Source organism: Hyla sarda, chromosome 2 (genome assembly GCF_029499605.1).
Source record: "Hyla sarda isolate aHylSar1 chromosome 2, aHylSar1.hap1, whole genome shotgun sequence".
Lineage (NCBI taxonomy): Eukaryota > Metazoa > Chordata > Amphibia > Anura > Hylidae > Hyla > Hyla sarda.
Window position 1 is genome coordinate 473,231,325 of NC_079190.1, and position 27,472 is coordinate 473,258,796.

Sequence of the window (27,472 nt, forward strand, 5' to 3'; positions counted from 1 at the left end):
GGGGTCTTCATATTAGAAATACCCCATAAATTACCCCATTATAAAAATTGCACCCATCAAAGTGTACAAAATTATATTCAGAATGTTTGTTAACCCTTTAGGTGTTTCACAGGAATAGCTGTAAGTTTAAGGAGAAAATTGAAGACCCAGTATTTACACCCCACTGGCGTTTGACAGATCTTTGGAACAGTAGGCTGTGCAAATGAAAAATTACAATTTTCATTTTCAAGGACCACTGTTCCAAAAATCTGTCAGACACCTGTGGGGCGTAAATGCTCACTGTACCCCTTATTACATTATGTGAGGGGTGTAGTTTCCAAAATAGGGTCACATGTGGGGGCTTTGTAAACACACGTGGCCTTCAATTCCGGACAAAATTTATCTTTAAAAAGCCCAATGGTGCTCCTTCTCTTCTGAGCATTGTAGTTCACCCGCAGAGCACTTTACATCCACATATGGGGTATGTTCTTACTCAGAAGAAATGGGGTTACAAATTTTGGGGGGCTTTTTCATATTTTCCCTTGTGAAAATGAAAAATTTAGGTTAACACCAGCATATTATGTTTAGTTTTTTTTTTCTCATTTTCCCATCCAAATTTAATGAAAAATTTTCAAACACCTGTGGGGTGTTAAGGCTCACTGTACCCCTTGTTACGTTCCGTGAGGGGTGTAGTTTCCAAAATGAGCCGCTGTAAAATCAGCCACCCCTGTGCAAATCACCAAATTAGACCTCAAATGTACATAGTGCGCTCTCACTCCTGAGCCCTGCTGTGCGTCCGCAGAAAATTTTACGGCCACATATGGGGTATTTCCGTGCTCAGGAGAAATTGCGTTACAAATTTTGGGGGTCTTTTTTTCCTTTTACTGCTTGTGAAAATAAAAAGTAGGGGGCAACACCAGCAGGTTCGTGTAAACATTTTTTTTTTTTTTTTTTACACTAACAGGCTAGTGTAACCCCCAACTTTTCCTATTCATAAGGGGTAAAAGGAGAAAAAGACCCCCACGCCAGTGATTCCAAACAGGGTGCCTCCAGCTGTTGCTAAACTCCCAACATGCCTGGACAGTCAGTGGCTGTCCGGAAATGCTGGGAGTTGTTGTTTTGCAGCAGCTGGAGGCTCTGTTTTGGAAACACGGCCATACGATAAGTTTCTCATTTTTATTGGGGGGAGGGGGACAGTGTAAGGGGTGTATATGTAGTGTTTTACCCTTTATTATGTAGTGTAGTGTTTTTGGGGTACATTCGCACTGGCGGAGGTTTTCGTTGAGTTTCCCACTAGGAGTTTGGGCTGTGGCGAAAAATTTGCCGCAGCTCAAACTTGAAGCAGAAAATTCACTGTAAACTCGCCCATGTGAATGTACCCTGTACAATCACATGGGGAGGCAAACCTCCAGCTGTTTCAAAACTACAACTCCCAGCATGCACTGACAGACCATGCATGCTGGGAGATGTACTTTAGCAATAGCTGGAGGCACACTGGTTGGAAAATCTTCAGTTAGGTTCTGTGACCTGACTCAGTACTTTCCAAACAGTGTGCCTCCAGCTTTTGCAAAACTACGATTCCCAGCATGTACTGATCACCAAAGGGCATGCTGGGATTTGTAGTTTTGCAACAGCTGGAGGGTCACAGTTTAAGAGATCGCTGTACAGTGATCTCCAAACTGAGGCCCTCCAGATGTTGCAAAACTAGATATCCCAGCATGCCCAGACAGCAAACTGCTGTGTAGGCATGCTAGGAGTTGTAGTTTTGCAACATCTGGAGGGCTCCAGTTTAGAGACCACTGTATAGTGGTCTCAGACTGTAGACCTCCAGATGTTGCCAGGCAACTCACCAGCTTCCGTAGGATCCAAGGAGCCGCATCGTCGTTCTCCTCTTCTGCCGCCGATCACCCCCATCGATTGCCGCCTGCTACCGCCGCCCATGAGTAATTAAACTTCGGCGGCAGTCCCTGTCAGTTTCCCCATTCTGCCCAGCCTACTGTGGGTGGGCAGAACAGGGAAACCAAAAGTTAACCCCCCGATTTGCTATTGGTTGTCGCTTCTTGATGACCAATAGTAGGGATAGGAGGGGTGGCACCCCTGCCACCTCACTCCTATCCCTTCAGGGGGATCGTGGGTGTCTCGGACAACCGATATCCCCCTTATATTCCGGGTCACCATAGACCCGTATGACCCAGAATTGGCGACATGTTGCATGGGATGCCTGCTGAATGATTTCAGCAGGCATCCCGGTTCAGTCCCCAACCGGTGCGCGGCGGGGACTTAAATTCCCATGGGCGTATGTATACGCCCTGGGTACTTAACAATAAAAAACCCAGGGTGTATCCATACGCCCTGGGTCCTTAAAGAGTTAAGGGGTTAATAATAATAATAATAGTAATTAAAATAATGATATTGTTTCTACCATATCCACTTATCCAGAGATATTCTGCTAGAGTTATATTGTCATCCTCCATTCCTGGGAATCCACCTCTCCCCTTCTACAGATCTCTGATTCCTTAATCATCCAATAGGGGGGCTTGTTTTCCCACTTATGTGCAAAATCCATGTGGACAATACCTTCTGTCTCTATTACAAGCTGTATGTCCTATATGGGAAATGTGCCTTGAATTATGCAGCTCCTCGCTCACTTGTTAATGTATCAAGTGACCCAGAGCCCACCACGTGGAGGTGGCTGCATTTCGGGCTCCTCCCCACCCCCACCCCCAACCATATGCAGATCTTGTGTGACCCAATCAGCATCTTGTTAAACTGGTTCACATTGATCGTCAATGGCCTTTGCTGTAATACTTCTTAGCTGTGTATGTAGGAAGTAAAATGGCATCTTGAATGTGGTCATCATGCCGGTTAGTGTGCGGTTGGCCATGGCCCATGCTCCAACCCACACATTGGATACATAATTGCACCACTTCAGTTTGCTTTTAGCATATTGCCAAGTCCGCTGCAGCCAAGACACTTTGGGCTCCGAGGCATCTTCAGAGGTTGTTGGTAAATCCATCTGGTTATCCTCCATGGTGACTGTCACATGATCGCTGTGCCTGGATTCATGTGGGTCTGAATTGTCACCTAAAGCCATGTCAATAGCCACATCTGCTCGCTGACCACGGTGCTTAATCTTCTTCCCAGGTATTTTATGGATCTCATAATATGGTGGAGTGACCTTATAATGATATAGGTTAGTATACCGCCAAAGGAAACTCGTCACGTAATGTATGAGACACACGACAGGCACCGAGAGAACTGGGATATCTGCAAAATAGCGACAGGATACAATATATTAGACCTATATTCATTTATTTATGAATATATATATATATATATATAGATATGTGTGTGTTCACACAAAATCATTTATCTCACAGGAGTAAACCTTTACCCAATTGCTGTAAGAGACTTAAAAGGGTACTCTGCCCCTAGACATCTTATCCCCTATGTAAAGGATAGGGGATAAGATGTCTGATCGCCGGGGTCCCGCAGCTGGGACCCCAGTGATCTCTGTGCTGCACCTAGCCTTTATTCAGAACACTGGGTGACAGGGTCGTAACGTCACAGCCACGCCCCTCGTGACATCATGCCACACCCCCTCCCATAGACTTACATTGAGGGGGCGTGGCTGTGATGTCATGACCCCCACCACCCGCTCCAAGCATTCAGAACTCTACTATATTAACTTTACACTAATACATTCATGTAAAATCCATTTATAAACTGAAATTTAGGAAGTTTTCATTATTCCTACCTCTTAGCTTCATGGTCGCCGTCCCTACAGGATCCTTTTGCCTAAATAGACAAAATTCTCTTCAATTTGCAAAATAAGCGCAGGTCTAGTAGGAGAACGTGTTCACCCGCCGAACCGAGGAAATAAGTGTTAGGGATTGGATTCTACCCTGGAGAAAGTCTCTTTGATGTGTGATGTCACAGCAGATGACATCACGTGTATGTGTATCCATTGTAATGGCTGTACTGTACTTTACTTACACTATGTACAGTTATACTGGGGGTTTACAAAGGATTTGAAGATTACAGTTTTAACCCCTTCAGGGTCACAGCCCATTTTGGTCTTGAGGACAAAGGACATTTTCATTTTTACATTTTCATTTTTTCCTCCTCCCCTTCTAAGAGCCATAAATCTTTTAATTTTCCACCCAAAGACCAATATGAGTTGTTGTTTATTTTGCGACCAACTGTACTTTGTAATGTACGGTAACATAAAATGTACGGTACTATAAAAAAATGTATATATATTATTTACGGCTGGAAATTGAAAAGAAAACCACAATTTGGCAACTTTTGAGGGTTTTCGTTTTTATTCACTGACATGTTCTTTTTATACTGCGAGTCAATGCTTGGGTAAACGCTTTACTCTTTTTGTACTGCTTCAAAAAAATATCTAACTTTTTGAACAATATAAGTATGTTTTAAACTGTATGAGGGCTAATTGTTTGCTGTATACGGAAAAATAAAAAAAAAGTTATAGAGGTCAGAAGAGGACAATTTTAAACGTACTAATTTTGGTGTAAAAGTAATAATTTTTTTTTAACACAAGTAAAACAAAATCAAACCTTAATAAGCTGTGTATCAATTTAATCGTATGGATCTACAGAATATATATAAGGTGTAATTTTTACCGAAAAGTGCACTGTGTAGAATCTGAACCCCCTAAAAAAAAAAAAATCAGAATGGAGTTTTTTTTTTTCCCCTAGTTTTGCCGTAGATTTTGTGGTGAAATGATTGTTGTCATTACAAAGTACAATAGGTGGCACAAAAAAACAGCCCTTATAGGACTGTGTATGTAGAAAATTGAAAGTGTTATGATTTTAAGAAGGTGAGGAGGAAAAAACTAAGTGCAAAAATGAAAAAACCTGTCCTGAAGGGGTTAAAAATATATAAATACCGTATATCCCGGCGTATAAGACGACTTTTTAACCCCAAATTTTCTTCTGAAAAGCCGGGGGTCGTCTTATACGCCGGGTATTGAGGTCCGGGATAGGAAAACTTCTGATTATCTGCCCGGGCCGGCTCCTGTGTGTAGCTGCAGGCAGGGGCCGGCCAGAGCAAGTAAAAACTAATACTGTATACTAAAAACCAGGCTGCCTCCAGCTGTTGTGAAACTACAACTCCCAGCATGGCAAAGTTGGGGGTCGTCTTATACGCCAAGTCATCTTATACGCCGGCATGGTCACTGCACCTGCACTCACATTTAAAGAAGATCTGTAGTGCTTATAACTTATCCCCCATCCTAAGGATAGGGTATAAGTTATAGATCACGGGGGGGTACGAGCGATCGGGCCCCCCGCCATCTTCTGTACGGGGCCACAGTTATGTACAGGAAAGGGGGCGTTCCATCCCCGCTTGACGCGGCAGCGGGCACGCCCCTCCATGTATTTCTATGGGAGTCATGGAAGGGCGTGCCGGCTGCCGCGTCATGCGGGAACAGAATGCCCCCTTTCCTGTTCATTGCCACGGCCCCATACAGGAGATCGCGGGGGGCCCCAGTGCTCGGACCCCCCCGCGATTTATAACTCATCCCCTATCCTTAGGTTGGGGTATAAGTTATAAGCACTAAAGATCTCCTTTAACCTGTTGGGGACGGAGGGCATACCTATACGCCCTCCGCCCACCACCTTTCTATAATGCGGGGCCACGCCGTGGCCCAGCGTCATAGCGGGTCGGGCCAGGCCCCTAACAACAGCCGGGAGCCGAGGCTAATAGCGAGCAGCACTGATCGTGGTTTTGCGCGCTATTAACCCTTTAGATGCAGCGTTCAACTTGATCACTGTCCGAACGCCGAATGATTGCTCAGTGCCTGAGATCCAGGTATGAGCAGTCAAGCGGCAGAATCATTGATCAATGGTTTCCTATGAGAAACCATTGATCAATGTAAAAGATCAGTGTGTGCAGTGTTATAGGTCCCTATGGGAGCTATAACATTGGAAAAAAAAGTGAAAAATGCTTGAATCACCCCCCTTTTTCCTTAAAAAAAAAATCCAAAAACTGTGTAAATAAACATATATGGTATAGCCGCATGCAGAAATGTCGGAATTATAAAAATATATAGTTAATTAAACCGCACAGTCAATGGTATACGTGCAAAAAATAAGCCATCATATGGATTTTGTGGGGTTGTGATCTTTAAAAGGTAAGGAGGAAAAAACGAAAGTGCAAGAACGGGAAAACCCTCCGTACCCAAGGGGTTAATCCCTGGACATGTTTTATTCATATGGTTATGCTTGTATGGGCACTTAATCTGTGATTTGTTGTTTTCATCGGTACCACATTTGTGTATATGTGATTTTTGATGACTTTTTATTCCTTTTTTTTTTTCCGGGATGTGATCACAATTCAGCATTGGACTTTGTTATTTTTATGTTTTATGTCGTTCACCGTATGGAGTCATTAACGTTATATTTTAGTCATTCAGACTATTCTACCAAATATGTTGATTTATTTTATTTAAAAAAAAATTTTTTTTTTGTTAAATGGGAAAAGAGGGGGAATTCATTTTTTTATTGGAGGAGGCACTTATTCCCTTTATTAAACTGTAACAGTTAATAGCTATATTTTGATTTTTAACCCCTTAAGGATGCAGCTCATTTTCACCTTAACAACACGGCCCTTTTTTGCAAATCTGACCACTGTCACTTTATATATGAATAACTCTGGAATGATTTTACTTTTCATTCTGATTCTGAGATTGTTTTTTCGTGACATATTCTACTTTAACATAGTGGTAATTTTTGTCGTTACTTGCATCTTTTCTTGGTGAAAAATCCCAAAATTTTGAAAATTTAGCATTTTTCTGCCTGTAAGAAAAATGGACATTCCAAATTATATATTGATTCACAAATACAATGGGGGACATTTATCAAGGGATTTAGAGCTCTTTTTTTGCTTACAAAAGTCGCAGAAAAAGTCGCATTAGCACTTAAGCAATTTTTTGTGCGACTTTTGGCTGTAAGCAAAAAGCTACAAAAAAGCGTACGAAAGTAAATTTTATTTTTTACTTTTCAGTGGTCAGGGATTTATCAAGTGCGAAAGTCGCATAAAAAGTCGCAAGCCCTCAAAAACTGCATAAATATAAGCCAGCTCGGAGCTGGCACACAAAACGGCTTTTGAGAGCAAATTTTATATTTCCCGCTGGCAGCCGTGATCACAGCTCCAGCGGGAAATATATTGCAACTGTACAAAGGAGCCCGGGCTGGCATCACTCTGCAGCCGCCCAGCTCTGTCTGATTCTAACCCCGCTACCCTAACATAATGACATCCCCCCCTTGTTTCCCACCCGCCTGCGCTGCACATCTCCCATCTGTCTGCTACCTGTTGCAAGACTACAACTCCCAGCATGTCCATACAGTGAGGGCATGCTGGGAGTTGTAGTATTGTAGCGGGCGGACAATGTGCGGCGCGGGCGGGTGGAAGACAAGGGGGGTGGGGGTTATATAAAGCAGTGTCCCCATCCCCATCATTGTATTAGGGTAGCGGGGATAGAATCGGAGGAACCCGGGCGGCTGAAGACTGACTCCAGCCTGGGCTCCTTTTAACAAACCTCGGCGCAGTGGAGTTTCTATTTCCCTTAATGTAATTTCATATTTCCCGCTGGGTCCCGTAATTGGCCAGGACCGAGCAGCCAATCACGGGAAATTTGATATTACATTAGGGACTAAAAGCTCCGCGGCTCCACTAGATGTTAAAAGGAGCCCGGGCTGGTTCAACTTTAATCTCCGCAGCGCCTGGTAAGGAGCCCGGGCTGACATAACTCAGCAGCCCCCCACGGGACTCCCACAGCCGTCAGGGAGATGTGTAGGTGCCGTCCCTGTCATCCCTCAGCACTGCGGTACACACCGAGAGATGGCAGGGACGGCTTCTGCACATCTCCCTGCCTGGCTGAGGGAGTCCCGGGCGGCTGCAGTGTTATGTCAGCCCGGGCTCCTTACTACAGCGCCGCAGAGTTTGGTGTAATTTCAAATTTCCCGCTGGGTCCCGTGTCACGTGACGACAGGAAATATGAAATTACAGTGATTCTCTGATCACTGCAGCCAAGGAGCGGAGCGCATTACCACCCTCTTCCCTGGCTGGCACGACTACAACTCCCAGCATGTCCTTACAGGAAGGGCATGCTGGGAGAGTTGTGTGCGTGGGGGGGGTGACAAGCTTGTCACCTGCCCCCCTGCCGCACAACTTCAACTCCCAGCATACCCTTACAGTAAGAGCATGCTGGGAGTTGTAGGGGGGGGGGGTGACAATCTCCCACACCACATGACTACAACTCCCAACATGCCCTTACTGTAAGGACATGCTGGGAGTTGTAGTTGTGTGGCAGGTGACAGGCTTTTCACCTGCCCCCCTAAAACTCCCAGCATGCCCTTACAGTAAGGATATGCTGGGAGTTTTATTCATGTGGTGCGGGAGATGGCTACCCCCGCCCCCCCCCCCCCCCACACACACACTACAACTCCCAGCATATCCTTACTGTAAGGGCATGCTGGGAGTTGTAGGGGGGCGGGTGACAAGCCTGTCACCTGCCCTCTGCCGCACAAATACAACTCCCAGCATGTCCTTATAATAATGATATGCTGGGAGTTGTAGTGTGTGCGTGGGGGGGGGGGTAACAATCTCCTGCACCACATGACTACAACTCCCAGCATATCCTTACTGTAAGGGCATGCTGTGAGTTGTAGTCATGTGGTGCGGGAGATTGTCACCCCCCCCTACAACTCCCAGCATGCTCTTACTGTAAGGGCATGCTGGGAGTTGTAGTCAGGCGCGGACGGGTGACAATAAATGTATTAACCTATTTTTCTTTTTTTCTCCTCATTTCAGATCCATGTATCCTGTGGACTACTTCGGATTTGGTGGACTGCTTCAATGACCAGCGTCTTTTTTAACCCCTTCCCGCAGAATGTCATATATATACGCCGGGTTGTGCAGTGCGTTCGGGCATCCCGGCGTTTATAAATGACATTCAGTTAACCCGGCGATGCGCAGCATCGCACGGGTTAACTGGCAGAAGTCCCGCTGTTTCCAGCAGGGGACAACTTCTGCTTCACCCCCAGGACCATCCATTGATGGTCCTGGTCAGCGATCACTGTGATTGGTCCCTGTGGACCAATCACAGTGATCTGGGGTGAAAGTTCAGATCCCCCGCACTGCCCGCCCCTGGAAGTCGGGCAGAACGGGGGACGATGGCTGCGGGGGCTCGCAGGGACCTGCGGCATAGGGGGGGAACATCAGGGGACCGGCGGCCTTACCTGGCGGGACCGAGGAGCAGCGGCAGGACCGGCCACATGGACGAGCAGCGACGGGACCGGCAGGTAAGTATATGGTCCTCAGAAGCAGCAGTGAAGATCTTCACTGCTGCTTCTAGGAGTCTGAAAACTATAACTCCCAGCACGCCTAGACAGCCTTTGGCTGTCTGGGGATGCTGGGAGTTGTAGTTTTGCAACATCTGGAGGGCCCCAGTTTGGAGACCATTGTATAATGGTCTCCAATCTGTGCTCTTCCAGCTGTTGCAAAACTACAACTCCCAGCTGTCTGGGCATGCTAGGAGTTGTAGTTTTGAAACAACTGGAGACACACTGGTTGGGAAACAATGTTTCTAACTCAGTGTTTCCTAACCTGTGTGCCTCCAGCTGTTGCAAAACTATAACTCCCAGCATGCACTAACAGACCATGCATGCTGGGAGTTGTAGTTTTGCAACATCTGGAGGGCCCCAGTTTGGAGACCATTGTATAATGGTCTCCAATCTGTGCTCTTCCAGCTGTTGCAAAACTACAACTCCCAGTATGCACTGACTGTCCAGGCATGCTGGGAGTTTTAGTTCAGCAAAATCTGGCCCTTCAGATGTTGCCGAACTACAACTCCCAGCATGCCCTTCAGCTGTCTGGGCATGCTGGGAGTTGTAGTTTTGCAACAACTGGAGACACACTGGTTGGGAAACATTGTCTGTTTCTAACTCAGTGTTTCCTAACCTGTGTGCCTCCAGCTGTTGCAAAACTATAACTCCCAGCATGCATGCTGGGAGTTGGGGTTTTGCAACAGCTGGTGACCCCCCCCCCTGTGAATGTACAGGGTACATTCACATGGGCGAGGCTTTTACAGTGGGTTTATCGCATCTTGAGATGCAGCAAATTTTGCGTCGGGAAACTCGCTGTAATCCCCCGCCCATGTGACTGTACCCTAAAAACACTACACTACACTAACACAAAATAAAATAAAAAGTTAAAAACACTACATATACACACACCCCTACACAGCCCCCCTCCCCCAATAAGAACGTCCGGTACGCCACTGTTTCCAAAGCAGAGCCTCCAGCTGTTGAAAAACAACAACTCCCAGTATTGCCGGACAGCCGTTGACTGTCCACGCATGCTGGGAGTTTTGCAACAGCTGGAGGCACCCTGTTTGGGAATCACTGGCGTAGAATACCCCTATGTCCACCCCTATGCAAATCCCTAATTTAGGCCTCAAATGCGCACGGCGCTCTCACTTTGGAGCCCTGTCGTATTTCAAGGCAACAGTTTAGGGCGACATATGGGGTATCGCCGTACACGGGAGAAATTGGGTTACAAGGTTTGGGGGGCTTTTTCTTCTTTAACCCTTCATGAAAAGGAAATGTTGGGGTCTACACCACAATGTTAGTGTAAAAAAATTTCATTTTTTACACTAACATGCTGATGTTGCCCTATACTTTACATTTTCAGAAGAGGTAAAAGGGAAAAAAGCCCCCCAAAATTTGTAATGCAATTTCTCCCGACTACAGAGATACCCCATATGTGAGCGCAAAGTGCTCTGGGGGCGCACAACAAGGCCCAGAAGGGAGAGCGCACCATGTACATTTGAGGTGATTTGCACAGGGGTGGCTGATTGTTACAGCGGTTTTGACAAACGCAAAAAAAAAAAAAAAACCACATGTGACCCCATTTCGGAAACGACACCCCTCACGGAATGTAATGAGGGGTGCAGTGAGAATTTACCCCCCACAGGTGTCTGACGGATCTTTGGAACAGTGGTCCGTGAAAATGAAAACTTGTACAGCTCACTGTTCCAAAGATCTGTCAGACACCAGTGGGGGGCAAATGCTCACTGTACCCCTTGTTACGTTCCTCAAGGGGTTTTGTTTCCAAAATGGTATGCCATGTGGGTTTTTTTTGCTGTTCTGGCACCAGAGGGGCTTCCTAAATGCGATATGCCCCCCGAGCAAAATTTGCTCTCAAAAAGCCAAATATGACTCCTTCTCTTCTGAGCATTGTAGTTTGCCCATAGTGCACTTCAGGTCAACTTATGGGGTACCTCCATACTCAGAAGAGAAGGGGTTACAAATATTGGGGGGTATTTCCTGCTATTAACCCTTGCAAAAATGTGAAATTTGGGGGGAAACACACATTTTAGTGGAAAATGTTTTTATTTTTTTTTACATATGCAAAAGTCGTGAAACACCTGTGGGGTAATAAGGCTCACTTTATTCCTTATTACATTCCTCAAGGGGTCTAGTTTCCAAAATGGTATGCCATGTGGTTTTTTTTTGCTGTTCTGGCACCATAGGGGCTTCCTAAATGCGATATGCCCCCCGAGCAAAATTTGCTCTCAAAAAGCCAAATATGACTCCTTCTCTTCTGAGCATTGTAGTTCGCCCATAGTGCACTTCAGGTCAACTTATGGGATACCTCCATACTCAGAAGAGAAGGGGTTACAAATATTGGGGGGTATTTCCTGCTATTAACCCTTGGAAAAATGTGAAATTTGGGGGGAAACACACATTTTAGTGAAAAAAAATAATTTTTTTTTTTACATATGCAAAAGTCGTGAAACACCTGTGGGGTATTAAGGCTCACTTTATTCCTTGTTATGTTCCTCAAGGGGTCTAGTTTCCAAAATGGTATGCCATGTGAGGGTTTTTTTGCTGTTCTGGCACCATAGGGGCTTCCTAAATGCAACATGCCCCCCAAAAACCATTTCAGAAAAACGTATTCTCCAAAATTCCCTTATCGCTCTTTCCCTTCTGAGCCCTCTACTGTGCCCGCCGAACACTTTACATAGACATTTGAGGTATGTGCTTACTCAAGAGAAATCGGGCTACAAATATAAGTATACATTTTCTCCTTTTACCCCTTGTAAAAATTCAAAAATTGGGTCTACAAGAACATGCGAGTGTAAAAAATGAAGATTGTGAATTTTCTCCTTCATTTTGCTTCTATTCCTGTGAAACACCTAAAGGGTTAAAATGATGACTGAATGTCATTTTGAATACTTTGGGGGGTGCAGTTTTTATAATGGGGTCTTTTGTGGGGTATTTCTAATATGAAGACCCTTCAAATCCACTTCAAACCTGAACTGGTCCCTGAAAAATAGTGAGTTTGAAAATTTTGTGAAAAATTGGAAAATTGCTGCTGAACTTTGAAGCCCTCTGGTGTCTTCCAAAAGTAAAAACTTGTCACTTTTATGATGCAGACATAAAGTAGACATATTGTATATGTGAATAAAAAAAAAATTATTTGTAAAAAAAAGCAGAGAGCTTCAAGCAGAGAGCTTCAAAGTTAGAAAAATGCAAAATTTTCAAATTTTTCATCAAATTTTAGGATTTTTCACAAGGAAAGGATGCAAGTTACCACAAAAATTTACCACCATGTTAAAGTAGAATATGTCACGAAAAAACAATCTCGGAATCAGAATGATAACTAAAAGCATTCCAGAGTTATTAATGTTTAAAGTGACAGTGGTCAGATGTGCAAAAAACGGTCTGGTCCTTAAGGCCAAACTGTTTAATGTTAATGAGAGTGTTTTTTGGAATACATTTTTTTTTAAACGTGTTTTTTTTAATTACTTGAAAGGCTTAGTAGTGGAAGCTGTCTAATAGACGGAATCCATTACTAAGCCTATGCTTAGTGTTAGCCCCCAACACAGCTAGCGCTAACCTCCAATTATTACCCCGGTACCCACCGCCACAGGGGTGCCGGGAAGAGCCGGTACCAATAGGCCCGGAGGATCAAATATGGCGCTCCTGGGCCTAGGTGGTAACGGGCTGGCGTTAATTAGGCTGGGGAGGGCCAGTAACAATGGTCCTCGCCCACCCTGGTAACATCAGGCTGTTGCTGCTTGGTTGGTATTTGGCTGAAAATAAAAATAGGGGGAACCCTATAGTTACATAGTTAGTACGGTCGAAAAAAGACATATGTCCATCAAGTTCAACCAGGGAATTAAGGGGTAGGGGTGTGGCGCGATATTGGGGAAGGGATGAGATTTTATATTTCTTCATAAGCATTAATGTTATTTTGTTCCAGGAATGTATCTAATCCTGTTTTAAAGCTGTTAATTGTTCCAGCTGTGACCAGTTCCTGAGGTAGACCGTTCCATAAATTCACAGTCCTCACGGTAAAGAAGGCGTGTCGCCCCTTTAGACTAAACCTTTTCTTCTCCAGACGGAGGGAGTTCCCCCTCGTCCTTTGGGGGGGTTTAACCTGGAACAGTTTTTTCTCCATATTTTTTGTATGGGCCATTAATATACTTATATATGTTTATCATATCCCCCCTTAAACGTCTCTTCTCAAGACTAAACAATTGTAACTCCTTTAATCGCTCCTCATAGCTAAGATGTTCCATGCCCCATATTAGTTTAGTCGCGCGTCTCTGCACCCTTTCCAACTCCGCAGTGTCCCTTTTATGGACAGGTGCCCAAAACTGAACAGCATATTCCAGGTGAGGCCGTACCAATGCTTTATAAAGGGGGAGTATTATGTCCCTGTCCCTTGAGTCCATGCCTCTTTTTATACATGACAATATCCTGCCGGCTTTGGAAGCAGCAGCCTGACATTGCATGCTATTCTGTAGTCTGTGATCTACAAGTACACCCAGATCCTTCTCTACCAGTGACTCTGACAGTTTAATCCCCCCTAAGACATACGACGCATGCAGGTTATTAGTACCCAGATGCATAACTTTACATTTATCCACATTGAACCTCATTTGCCAAGTGGATGCCCAGACACTTAGTCTATCCAAGTCATCTTGTAACTTATGCACATCCTCTATAGACTGTACTGTGCTACAAAGCTTGGTGTCATCTGCAAAGATAGAAACAGAGCTGTTAATACCATCCTCTATATCATTGATAAATAAATTAAACAACAGCGGGCCCAGTACTGAACCTTGGGGTACACCACTAATAACCGGGGACCAATCAGAGTACGAATCATTGACCACCACTCTCTGGGTACGATCCATGAGCCAGTGTTCAATCCAGTTACAAACTAAAATTTCCAAACCCAAAGACCTTAACTTACCTGTCAGACGTCTATGAGGGACAGTATCAAATGCTTTAGCAAAATCCAGAAACACTATATCCACAGCCATTCCTCTGTCAAGGCTTCTACTCACCTCTTCATAAAAGCAAATTAGATTGGTTTGACAACTTCTATCCTTAGTAAACCCATGCTGGCTATCACTTATAATACAATTATCCCCTATGTATTCCTGTATGTAATCCCTTATAAGTCCTTCAAACAATTTACCCACAATGCACGTTAAACTTACCGGTCTATAGTTTCCTGGGGAAGACCTAGAGCCCTTTTTGAAGATTGGCACCACATTCGCCTTGCGCCAGTCCCTTGGCACAATACCAGACACCAGAGAATCTCTAAATATCATGAACAGGGGTACAGATATTACTGAACTTACCTCTCTAAGAACTCTTGGGTGTAGTCCATCCGGTCCTGGGGATTTGCTTACATTTATATCACTTAACTTACCTTGTACCATCTCTACACTAAGCCAGTTCAGTACATTACATGTTGTGTTACCAGCACTGACCTGGCCAATGTCAGCTCCTTCTTCCATAGTGTATACAGAACTAAAAAACCCATTCAGTAGCTCCGCCTTCTCTTGATCGCCTGTGACAACCTCCCCATTATCATTATTAAGGGGTCCTACATGCTCTGTCCTTGGTTTTTTTTGCATTTATATATCTAAAAAAATATTTAGGATTAGTTTTGCTTTCTTTGGCCACCTGTCTCTCATTTTGAATTTTTGCTGTTTTTATTACATATGCGTTTTTTTTTTTATAATTATTCATGCAAAACAAAGATAAGGTTCCCCCTATTTTTATCCAAATACCAACCAAGCAGCAACAGCCTGATGTTACCAGGGTGGGCAAAGACCATTGTTACTGGCCCTCCCAAGCCTAAATAACACCAGCCTGTTACCGCCTAGGCTCAGGAGCGCCATATTTGAGGCTTTGGGCCTGGTGGTACCGGCTCCTCCCAGCACCCCTGTGGTGGTGGGTACCGGGGAAATAATTGGGGTTTAGCACTAGCTGTTTTGGGGGCTAATGCTAAGCCTCAGCTTAATAATGGACTCTGTCTATAATACTGCTTCCACTACTAAGCATGCCAAGTAAATAAAAAAAAAAACATCACATTTAAAAAAAATGTATTCCAAAAAAACACTCCCCCAAAAGTCCTCATTAACCATTTTATTAACATTAAACCAAAAAAATGCTAATCACTGCACTCCCCTGAATCTAAAGTAATCCACAAGATACACGGATCTGAAATGAGAAGACAAAAAATGAGTTAGTACATTTAGAGGAAAAAAACAAAGTGGTAAAAAGGGAAAAAAAAACATACATACCGTATATACTCGAGTATAAGCCGAGTTTTTCAGCACGATTTTTCGTGCTGAAAACACCCCCCTCGGCTTATACTCGAGTGACCTATCCGCCCTCAGTGGTCTTCAACCTGCGGACCTCCAGATGTTTCAAAACTACAACTCCCAGTAAGCCAGGGCAGCCATCGGCTGTCCGGGCGTGCTGGGAGTTGTAGTTTTGAAACCTCTGGAGGTCCGCAGGTTGAAGACCACTGCGGCCTTTGACATCATCCAGCCCCCCCCTCTCACCCCCTTTAGTTCTGTACTCACCTCCGCTCGGCGGGACGGTGCTCTACTGGTCCGGTGCTGCAGGACTGTGCGGTGGGAGGTCGTCCGGTGGGATAGTGGTTCCGGGCTGCCATCTTCACCGTGGGGGCCTCTTCTCCGCTCTTCGGGCCCGGAATAGTCACATTGCCTTGAGGACAACGCAGGGGGACGTTCATTACCAACGTCCGTCTGCGTTGTCGTCAAGGCAACGCCTCTATTTCGGGCCCGAAGCGCGGAGAAGAGGCCCCCCCCGGTGAAGATGGCAGCCCGGAACCACTATCCCACCGGACGACCTCCCCACCGGACAGTACTGCAGCACCGGACCAGCGGAGCACCGTCCCGCCGAGCGGATGTGAGTACAGAACTAAAGGGGGTGAGAGGGGGGGGCTAGATGATATTGAAGGCCGCAGTGATCTTCAACCTGCGGACCTCCAGAGGTTTCAAAACTACAACTCCCAGCAAGCCCGATGGCTGCCCGGGCTTGCTGGGAGTTGTAGTTTTGAAACCTCTGGAGGTCCGCAGAAGACCACTGTATCAGACATTGACAAGCGGTGATGATGAAGGTGGGGGGGGGGGCTGATGACAAGGGGATGATGACAAGGGGATGATAAAGGGGGGGGGTGTGGGATGATGACAAGGGGATGATGAAGGGGGGGTGTGGGATTATGACAAGGGGATGATGAAGGGAGTGGGGATGATGACAAGGGGATGATGAAGGGGGGGGTGTGGGATTATGACACGGGGGATGATGAAGGGGTGGGGATGATGACAAGGGGATGATGACAAGGGGATGATGAAGGGGGGGTGGGATTATGACAAGGGGATGATGAAGGGAGTGGGGATGACGACAAGGGGATGATGAAGGGGGTGTGGGATTATGAAAAGGGGATGATGACAAGGGGATGATGAAGGGGGTGGAGATGATGACAAGGGGATGATGACAAGGGGATCGGCTGTCCGGGCTTGCTGGGAGTTGTAGTTTTGAAACCTCTGGAGGTCCGCAGGTTGAAGACCACTGCGGCCTTCGACATCATCCAGCCCCCCCTCTCACCCCCTTTAGTTCTGTACTCACCTCCGCTCGGCGGGACGGTGCTCCGCTGGTCCGGTGCTGCAGGACTTCCCCACCGGACAGTTCTGCAGCACCGGACCAGCGGAGCACCGTCCCGCCGAGCGGATGTGAGTACAGAACTAAAGGGGGTGAGAGGGGGGGCTAGATGATATTAAAGGCCGCAGTGGTCTTCAACCTGCGGACCTCCAGAGGTTTCAAAACTACAACTCCCAGCAAGCCCGGACAGCCGATGGCTGCCCGGGCTTGCTGGGAGTTGTAGTTTTGAAACCTCTGGAGGTCCGCAGAAGACCACTGTATCAGACATTGACAAGCGGTGATGATGAAGGTGGGGGGGGGGGCTGATGACAAGGGGATGATGACAAGGGGATGATGAAGGGGGGGTGTGGGATGATGACAAGGGGATGATGAAGGGGGGGGATTATGACAAGGGGATGATCAATTGGGGGTGTGGGATTATGACAAGGGGATGATGAAGGGGGTGGGGATGATGACAAGGGGATGATGACAAGGGGATGATGAAGGGAGTGGGGATGACGACAAGGGGATGAGGACAAGGGGATGATGAAGGGGGGGGTGTGGGATTATGACAAGGGGATGATGAAGGGGGGTGGGGATTATGAAAAGGGGATGATGAAGGGGGTGGGGATGATGACAAGGGGATGATGAAGGGGGGTGTGTGGGATGATGACAAGGGGATGATGAAGGGGGGGTGTGGGATGATGACAAGGGGATGATGAAGGGGGGGTGATGACAGGCGGTGATGATGAAGGGGGGGATGATGACAGGCGGTGATGATGAAGGGGGAATGATGACAGGCGGTGATGAAGAAGGGGGGATGATGACAGGCGGTGATGATGAAGGGGGGATGATGACAGGGTGATGATGAAGGGGGGATGATGACAGGCGGTGATGATGAAGGGGGGATGATGACAGGGTGATGATGAAGGGGGGTGTTAATGACGGGGGTCTGGATGATGACAGGGGGGATGATGTATTTCCCACCCTAGGCTTATACTTGAGTCAATAACTTTTCCTGGGATTTTGGGGTGAAATTAGGGGCCTCGGCTTATATTCGGGTCGGCTTATACTCGAGTATATACGGTGTATGTATATATATATATATATATATATATATATAAAAATTCAAAGCTGCAAAATTGTGTTCTGTAGTCATTTATTAGTTTTTGCTTATGTGTGCAAAAAAAAAAAAATGTAAGCCAAATTTATCAACCCCCTGTGGTAGTTTAATAATGTGTCACACAAAAGCAAAACCAAAAGCAAGAAAAAAATGCCAACAGAACTCGATTACCAAAGCAACAATGATAAATGTCCCCGAATATGTCTACTTTATGTTTGCATCGTAAAGTTTTCATGTTTTTATTTTTTTAAGACATTAGAGGGCTTCAAAGTATAGCAGCATTTTTTCAAACTTTTCACGAAAAATAAAAAATCAGAATTTTTCAGGGACCAGTTAAGTCTGAAGTGGATTTGAGGGGCCTTTCTGTGAGAAATATACCACAAATGACCCCATTGTAGAAACTGCACCCCTCAAAGTATTCAAATGCCATTAAGAAAGTTTGTTAACCCTTTAGGTGTTTTACAGGAACAGCAGCAAAGTGGAGGAGAAAAATTAAGATTTCCATTTTTTATACTAACATGTTCATGTGGCCCAATTTTTTTTTACATTTTTGTAAGGGTTCTTAGGAGAAAAAGTCCCACAAAATTTGTAGCCCAACTTCTCTGAAGTATGGAAATACCTCATATATTGACGCAAAGTGCTCTGTGGGCCCACAACATGGCTCAAAAGGGAAAGAGCAACTGTGGGATTTTAGAGGGTGAATATTGCTGAAATGGATTTTGGGGGGCATGTTGCATTTAGCAAGCCCCCATGGTGTCAGAACAGCAAAAAAAAAAAACACATGGCACACTATTTGGGAAACGACACCCCTCCAGGAACGTAACAAGGGGTACAGCGAACCTTAACACCTCACAGGTGTTTGACAGGTTTGCATTTAAGTTGGACGTGAAAGTGAAAAATTAGATTTTTATACCCCTTGTTATGTTCCATGAGGGATGCAGTTTCCAAAATGGGGTCACATGTGGGTATTTTTTTTGTGTGTTTATGTCAGAACCGTTGCAACTTTCAGCCACCTCTGTGCAAATCACCAATTTAGGCCTCAAATGTACATAGTGCGCTCTCACTCCTGAGCCTTGTTGTGCATCCGCAGAGCATTGTACGCCCACATATGGGGTATTTCCGTACAAATTTTGGGGGTCTTTTTTGAAAATAAAAAGTATGGGACAACACCAGCATGTTAGTGTAAAAAAACATACTGGTGTAGACCAACTTTTCCATTTCATAAGGGGTAAAATTAGAAAAAGCCCCCAAAATTTGTAACACAATTTCTCCCGAGTACGGAAATACCCCATATGTGTCCCTAAACCGTTTCCTTGAAATATGACAGGGCTCCAAAGTGAGAGAGCACCATGCGCATTTGAGGACTAAATTAGAGATTTGCATAGGGGAGGACCCAGATGCAAGCATTACAATTGACTCTGCTACCATAAATACCCTACAGCAGTGTTTCCCAAACAGGGTACCTCCAGCTGTGGCAAAACTCCCAGCATGCCTGGACAGTCAATGGCTGTCCGGCAATGCTGGAAGTTGTTGTTTTGCAACAGCCGGAGGCTCCTTTTTGCAAACAGTGCCGTACCAGACGTTTTGAATTTTTATAGGGGGGGGGGGGGGTTTACACTGTGTAAGGGTATATGTAGTGTATTACTCTTTATTTTGTGGTAGCGTAGTGTAGGGTTTTTAGGGTATATTCCCACGGGCGGGGGTTCATAGTGAGTTTGAGCTGCGGTGGAAAATTTTCTGCAGCTCAAATTTGTAGTGGGAAACTTACTGTAAACCCCAGCTTGTGTGAATATACCCTGTACGTTCACATCATTGGGGGGGGGGGGGGGGGGGGGGGTCAAACCTCCAGCTGTTGCAAAACTTCAACTCTCAGCATGGACTCACAGACCGTGCATGCTGGGAGTTGTAGTTTTGTCACAGCTGGAGGCCCACTGGTGAGGAAAACCGTGTTAGGGAACAGACAAACTCAGTGCTTCCCCACCAGGGTGCCTCCAGCTGTTACAAAACGAACACTCCCAGCATAAACGGTCTGTCAGTGCATGCTGGGAGTTGTAGTTTTGCAACAGCTGGAGGCACACTGGTGGGGAAACACTGAGTTAGGTTCTGTTACCTTACTGTGTTTCGTCACCAGTGTGCTTCTTGCTGTGGCAAAACTACAACTCCCAGCATGCACTGATGGCCAAAGGGCATGCTGGGAGTTGTAGTTATGCAACAGCTTGAGGCACGTGTGGTGTCCCGGTACCGCATCCTATACGGTACCTGTTTATAGGTCCCCATAGCCAGAGTCCCTAGGACGTCGGGGTCCTTTTGTATAGTCCGGGCTTGCTGGGAGTTGTAATTTTGAAACCTCTGGAGGTCCGAAGGGTTGAAGACCACTGCGGCCTTCAACATCATCCAGCCCCCCCTCTCACCCCCTTTAGTTCTGTACTCACCTCCGCTCGGCGGGACAGTACTCCGCTGGTCCGGTGCTGCAGGACTGTCCGGTGTGGAGGTCGTCCGGTGGGATAGTGGTTCCGGGCTGCCATCTTTTCTTGCTTTTGGTTTTGCTTTGTGTGACACATTATTAAACTACTACAGGGGGTTGATAAATTTGGCTTACATAAGCAAAAACCAATAAATCACTTTTGAATACCATTTTTTTTTTTGCACACATAAGCAAAAACCAATAAATGACTAAAGAACACAATTTTGCAGCTTTGAAAAAAATGTGATATATATACACACACCGTATATACTCGAGTATAAGCCGACCCGAATATAGGCAGAGGCCCCTAATTTCACCCCAAAATCCCAGGAAATACATCATCACCGCCTGTCATCATCCCCCCTTCATCATCACCGCCTGTCATCATCCCCCCTTCATCATCACCGCCTGTCATCATCCCCCCTTCATCATCACCGCCTGTCATCATTCCCCCTTCATCATCACCGCCTGTCATCATCCCCCCCCTTCATCATCACCGCCTGTCATCACCCCCCCCTTCATCATCCCCTTGTCATCATCCCACAACCCCCCTTCATCACCCCCTTGTCATCATCCCCTTTTCATCATCCCCACCCCCCTTCATCATCCCCTTGTAATCATCCCACACCCCCCCCCTTCATCATCCCCTTATCATCATCCCCTTGTCATCACCCCCACCCCCCTTCATCATCCCCTTGTCATCATCCCCTTTTCATCATCCCCACCCCCTTCATCATCCCCTTGTCATAATCCCCCCCCCTTCATCATCCCCTTGTAATCATCCCACACCCCCCCCTTCATCATCCCCTTGTCATTATCCCCTTGTCATCAGTCCCTCCCCCCCCCCACCTTCATCATCACCGCTTGTCAATGTCTGATACAGTGGTCTTCTGCGGACCTCCAGAGGTTTCAAAACTACAACTCCCAGCAAGCCCGGGCAGCCATCGGCTGTCCGGGCTTGCTGGGAGTTGTAGTTTTGAAACCTCTGGAGGTCCGCAGGTTGAAGACCACTGCGGCCTTCGACATCATCCAGCCCCCCCCCTCTCACCCCCTTTAGTTCTGTACTCACCTCCGTTCGGCGGGACGGTGCTCCACTGGTCCGGTGCTGCAATACTGTCCGGTGGGGAGGTCGTCCGGTGGGATAGTGGTTCCGGGCTGCCATCTTCACCGGGGGGCCTCTTCTCCGCGCTTCGAGCCCGAAATAGAGGCGTTGCCTTGAGGACGACGCAGACGGACGTTGGTAATGAACATCCCCCTGCGTTGTCGTCAAGGCAACGTGACTATTCTGGGCCCGAAGCGCCCACCCCTAGTCCACCCCTAGTCACCTCTCACCCCTATAGTTATTACTCTAGTCATATGCTCCTTATTTGTGGAAGTTTAACTGTATAAAATGTACATAAATAGTTAATTACCTTTGAGAAGCGTAGCAGGACCTGCGGGTCACGTGATCAGGTAAACTCAATGGTATTTTTGCTTGAGGACCTTTGGAGGTCCCTGTGACATAATGCACTCATTTCCTTTGTGACGGTGAGGGACAGATGGCTGGACCAATCAAAACGGCCCCGCCCCTGCCCATATAAGGGCGCGGTGGCCATTAATCTCTCTTGGTTTCTGGCTGTTGACGAGAAAGGATCTGCGCTGCTGTCATCAGTGTGTCTAGGCCTTAGCCTTGCGGCGACGGCTGTTCTATTCCAAATTGCGAGTGTATCAATCACTAAACACTCTGCAAGACCACCGGACCTTATCTATCCCCTAAATCCGGACGGATCTTCGCAATATACCCTGAATTCAGAGACTATTATCTAAAGTCAAGGTCCGCAACATCTGTCAGTCATTTAAGTATAGAGAGACTGTTTAATTGAGACTGTTACTACTCTGTGGATGTACCGCAAGCCTTTAAGTAAAGTTTATGCAAGTTCAAATTCAACTATCTTGTGGACCTTCAGTCTTTATTTTTATGCACCTATCGTTACTGGGAAGGGCGGCGATAGGCCGGAGAGTCATCTCAACATACTAGCCCTCAGCCTGGCGTCACGAACTATAGGGTTAACATTAACCCCTGATATACCAAAGCAAATCTCTGACTGTACTACCCCTACCCCTGAGACTTACCACACACGCAACTCTAACTTCCAGCATGGCAAGTCAGCAGTTTGCTGTTCGTGCATGCTGGGAGTTGTAGTTTTGCAACATCTGGAGGGCCACAGTTTAGAGATCACTGCACAGTGATCTCCAAACTGTGGCCCTCCAGATGTTGCAAAACTACAAATCCCAGCATGCCCTGACAGCCAACAGCTGTCTGGGCATGCTGGGAGTTGTAGTTTAGCAACATAAGGAGGCTTACAGTTTACAGAAATCACTGCATGGTGACAATCAGATGTCCAAGACAGCTGATGTCCCCTAGACAGGAGCACTAGGATGGGTATGGGGGGGTTATAGGGGTCTGTTTGATGTTTTATTTCACACAGAGCTCACACAGCTCCAATCTCCTCACAGATCTCCCTACACTGAGGAGATCGGAGCTGTGAAAGGCAGTTTTTTTCAACTGCCTCTGCTGTGATTGGTCAATCTGGATTGATTGACCAATCACAACAATCAGGGGGCCAGGCCAGCCATGGGGAGACCCGCGGACGATGTCTGTGATGATCAGCTGTCTATGAAAGCTGAAGTCACTTCAATGTCACAGCATGTTTCCATGTTTACATGCTGTGACAGTTTAGCTTCAGGACGAGCCGGCTCATCTAACGCGGCAAGTACTCGCTGATTAGGACGATCAATTAATACTGATCGGTAATATCGACAATCTACTTCTCTGGTCTGACAACGTCACAAAATGTGGGCTCAAAATTGAGCAAAAAAGCCCCCAGAGTACGGATATTCATGGTGCGGCATAGTATGTTTTTAATACTTTTTTTATTTCTGAGGACGGTGGATGGGTTTTTGCGGGATAGTTGGAGTGCAGCTATTTAGTGCCAGGCAGGCTAGTTAGGGTGTCACCAGATGCGGTACCCCCCCTGTCACTCTCTAGCAATGCTACTGGTAATAAAGGGTAGATAAAGAACTTCAGCTATTTACATAAGGGAAAACTTTTCTGCTTTAACCCCTTAAGGATCGAGGTCATTTTGGCCTTAAGGACCAGAGCATTTTTTGCACATCTGACCACTGTCACTTTAAGCATTACTAACTCTGGGATGCTTTTACTTATGAAGTTGATTCCGAGATAGTTTTTTCGTGACATATTCTACTTTATCATAGTGGTAAGTTTTCGTCAATACTTGCATCATTTCTTGGTAAAAAATTCCAAAATTTTAAAATTTTGCTTTTTTTTTTTTTTAACCTTGAAGCTCTCTGCTTGTGAGGAAAATAGACAAACCAAATAAATTATATGTTGATTCACATATACAATCTCTTCATGTTTGCATCATAAAGTTGACATGTTTTTTTTTTTTACTTTTGGAAGACATCAGTGGGCTTCAAAGTTCAGCAGCAATTTTCAAATTTTTCTCAAAATTTTCAAAATCTGAATTTTTCAGGGACCAGTTCAGATTTGAAGTGGATTTGAGGGGTCTTCATATTAGAAATACCCCATAAATTACCCCATTATAAAAACTGCACCCATCAAAGTATACAAAATTATATTCAGAATGTTTGTTAACCCTTTAGGTGTTTAACAGGAATAGCAGTAAGTTTAAGGAGAAAATTGAAGACCCAGTATTTACACCCCACTGGCGTTTGACAGCTCTTTGGAACTGTAAGCTGTGCAAATGAAAAATTACATTTTTCATTTTCAAGGACCACTGTTCCAAAAATCTGTCAGACACCTGTGGGGCGTAAATGCTCACTGTACCCCTTATTACATTACTTGAGGGGTGTAGTTTCCAAAATGGGGTCACATGTGGGAGGGGTCCATTGTTCTGGCTCTATGGGGGCTTTGTAAACACACGTGGCCTTCAATTCCGGACAAAATTTATCTTCAAAAGCCCAATGGTGCTCCTTCTCTTCTGAGCATTGTAGTTCACCCGCAGAGCACTTTACATCCACATATTGGGTATGTTCTTACTCAGAAGAAATGGGGTTACAAATTTTGGGGGGCTTTTTCATATTTTCCCTTGTGAAAATGAAAAATTTAGGTTAACACCAGCATATTATGTTTAGTTTTTTTTTTCTCATTTTCCCATCCAAATTTAATGAAAAATTTTCAAACACCTGTGGGGTGTTAAGGCTCACTGTACCCCTTGTTACGTTCCGTGAGGGGTGTAGTTTCCAAAATGAGCCGCTGTAAAATCAGCCACCCCTGTGCAAATCACCAAATTAGACCTCAAATGTACATAGTGTGCTCTCACTCCTGAGCCCTGCTGTGCGTCCGCAGAGAATTTTACGCCCACATATGGGGTATTTCCGTGCTCAGGAGAAATTGCGTTACAAATTTTGGGGGTCTTTTTTTCCTTTACTTGCTTGTGAAAATAAAAAGTAGGGGGCAACGCCAGCATGCTAGTGTAAACATTTTTATTTTTTTACATTAACAGGCTGGTGTAACCCCCAACTTTTCCTGTTCATAAGGGGTAAAAGGAGAAAAAGCCCCCCAAAATTTGTAGTGCAATTTCTCCAGAGTACGGAAATACCCCTTATGTGGCCCTAAACTGTTTCCTTGAAATACGACTGGGCCCCGAAATGAGACAGCGCCTTGCGCATTTGAGGACTACATTAGGGATTGCATAGGAGTGGACATAGTGGTATTCTACGCCAGTGATTCCAAACAGGGTGCCTCCAGCTGTTGCTAAACTCCCAGCATGCCTGGACAGTGAGCGGCTGTCCGGAAATGCTGGGAGTTGTTGTTTTGCAGCAGCTGGAGGATCTGTTTTGGAAACACGGCCATACGATACGTTTCTCATTTTTATTGGGGGGGGGGGGGGGAGACAGTGTAAGGGGGTGTATATGTAGTGTTTTACCCTTTATTATGTAGTGTAGTGTTTTTAGGGTACATTCGCACTGGCGGAGGTTTACGTTGAGTTGCCCACTAGGAGTTTGGGCTGTGGCGAAAAATTTGCCGCAGCTCAAACTTGAAGCAGAAAACTCACTGTAAACTCGCCCATGTGAATGTACCCTGTACATTCACATGGGGAGTTAAACCTCCAGCTGTTTCAAAACTACAACTCCCAGCATGCACTGACAGACCATGCATGCTGGTAGATGTACTTTAGCAATAGCTGGAGGCACACTGGTTGGAAAACCTTCAGTTAGGTTCTGTGACCTGACTCAGTACTTTCCAAACAGTGTGCCTCCAGCTTTTGCAAGACTACAATTCCCAGCATGTACTGATCGCAGAAGGGCATGCTGGGAGACGTAGTTATGCAACAGCTGGAGGTACGCAACTACAACTCCCAGCTTGCCGAGACAGCTGTTTGCTGTTTGGGCATGCTGGGATTTGTAGTTTTGCAACAGCTGGAGGGTCACAGTTTAAGAGATCGCTGTACAGTGATCTCCAAACTGTGGCCCTCCAGATGTTGCAAAACTACATATCCCAGCATGCCCAGACAGCAAACTGCTGTGTAGGCATGCTAGGAGTTGTAGTTTTGCAACTTCTGGAGGGCTCCAGTTTAGAGACCACTGTATAGTGGTCTCAGACTGTAGACCTCCAGATGTTGCCAGGCAACTCACCAGCTTCCGTAGGATCCAAGGAGCCGCATCGTCGTTCTCCTCTTCTGCCGCCGATCACCCCCATTGATCACCGCCTGCTACCGCTTCCCATGAGTAATTAAACTTCTGCGGCAGTCCCTGTCAGTTTCCCCATTCTGCCCTGCCTACTGTGGGTGGGCAGAACAGGGAAACCGAAGGTTAACCCCCCCCGCCCCCAATTTGCTATTGGTCGTCGCTTCTTGATGACCAATAGTAGGGATAGGAGGGGTGGCACCCCTGCCACCTCACTCCTATCCCTTCAGGGGGATCGTGGGTGTCTCGGACAACCGATATCCCCCTTATATTCCGGGTCACCATAGACCCGTATGACCCGGAATTGGCGACATGTTGCACGGGATGCCTGCTGAATGATTTCAGGAGGCATCCCAGTCCAGTCCCCAACCGGTGCGCGGCGGGGACCTGAATTCCCACGGGCGTATGTATACGCCCTGGGTACTTAACAATAAAAAAACCAGGGTGTATCCATACGCCCTGGGTCCTTAAGAAGTTAAGGGGTTAATAATAATAATAGTAATAAAAATTATGATACTGTTTCTACCATATCCACTTATCCAGAGATATTATGCTAAAGTTATATTGTCATCCTCCATTCCTGGGAATCCACCTCTCCCCTTCTACAGATCTCTGATTCCTTAATCATCCAATAGGGGGGCTTGTTTTCCCACTTATGTGCAAAATTTGTTTCCATGTGGACAATATCTTCTGTCTCTATTACAAGCTGTATGTCCAATATGGGAAATGTGCCTTGAATTATGCAGCTCCTCGCTCACTTGTTAATGTATCAAGTGACCCAGAGCCCACCACGTGGAGGTGGCTGCATTTCGGGCTCCTCCCCACCCCCACCCCCAACCATATGCAGACCTTGTGTGACCCAATCAGCATCTTGTTAAACTGGTTCACATTGATCGTCAATGGCCTTTGCTGTAATACTTCTTAGCTTTGTATGTAGGAAGTAAAATGGCATCTTGAATGTGGTCATCATGCCGGTTAGTGTGCGGTTGGCCATGGCCCATGCTCCAACCCACACATTGGATACATAATTGGACCACTTCAGTTTGCTTTTAGCATATTGCCAAGTCCGCTGCAGCCAAGACACTTTGGGCTCCGAGGCATCTTCAGAGGTTGTTGGTAAATCCATCTGGTTATCCGCCATGGTGACTGTCACATGATCGCTGTGCCTGGATTCATGTGGGTCTGAATTGT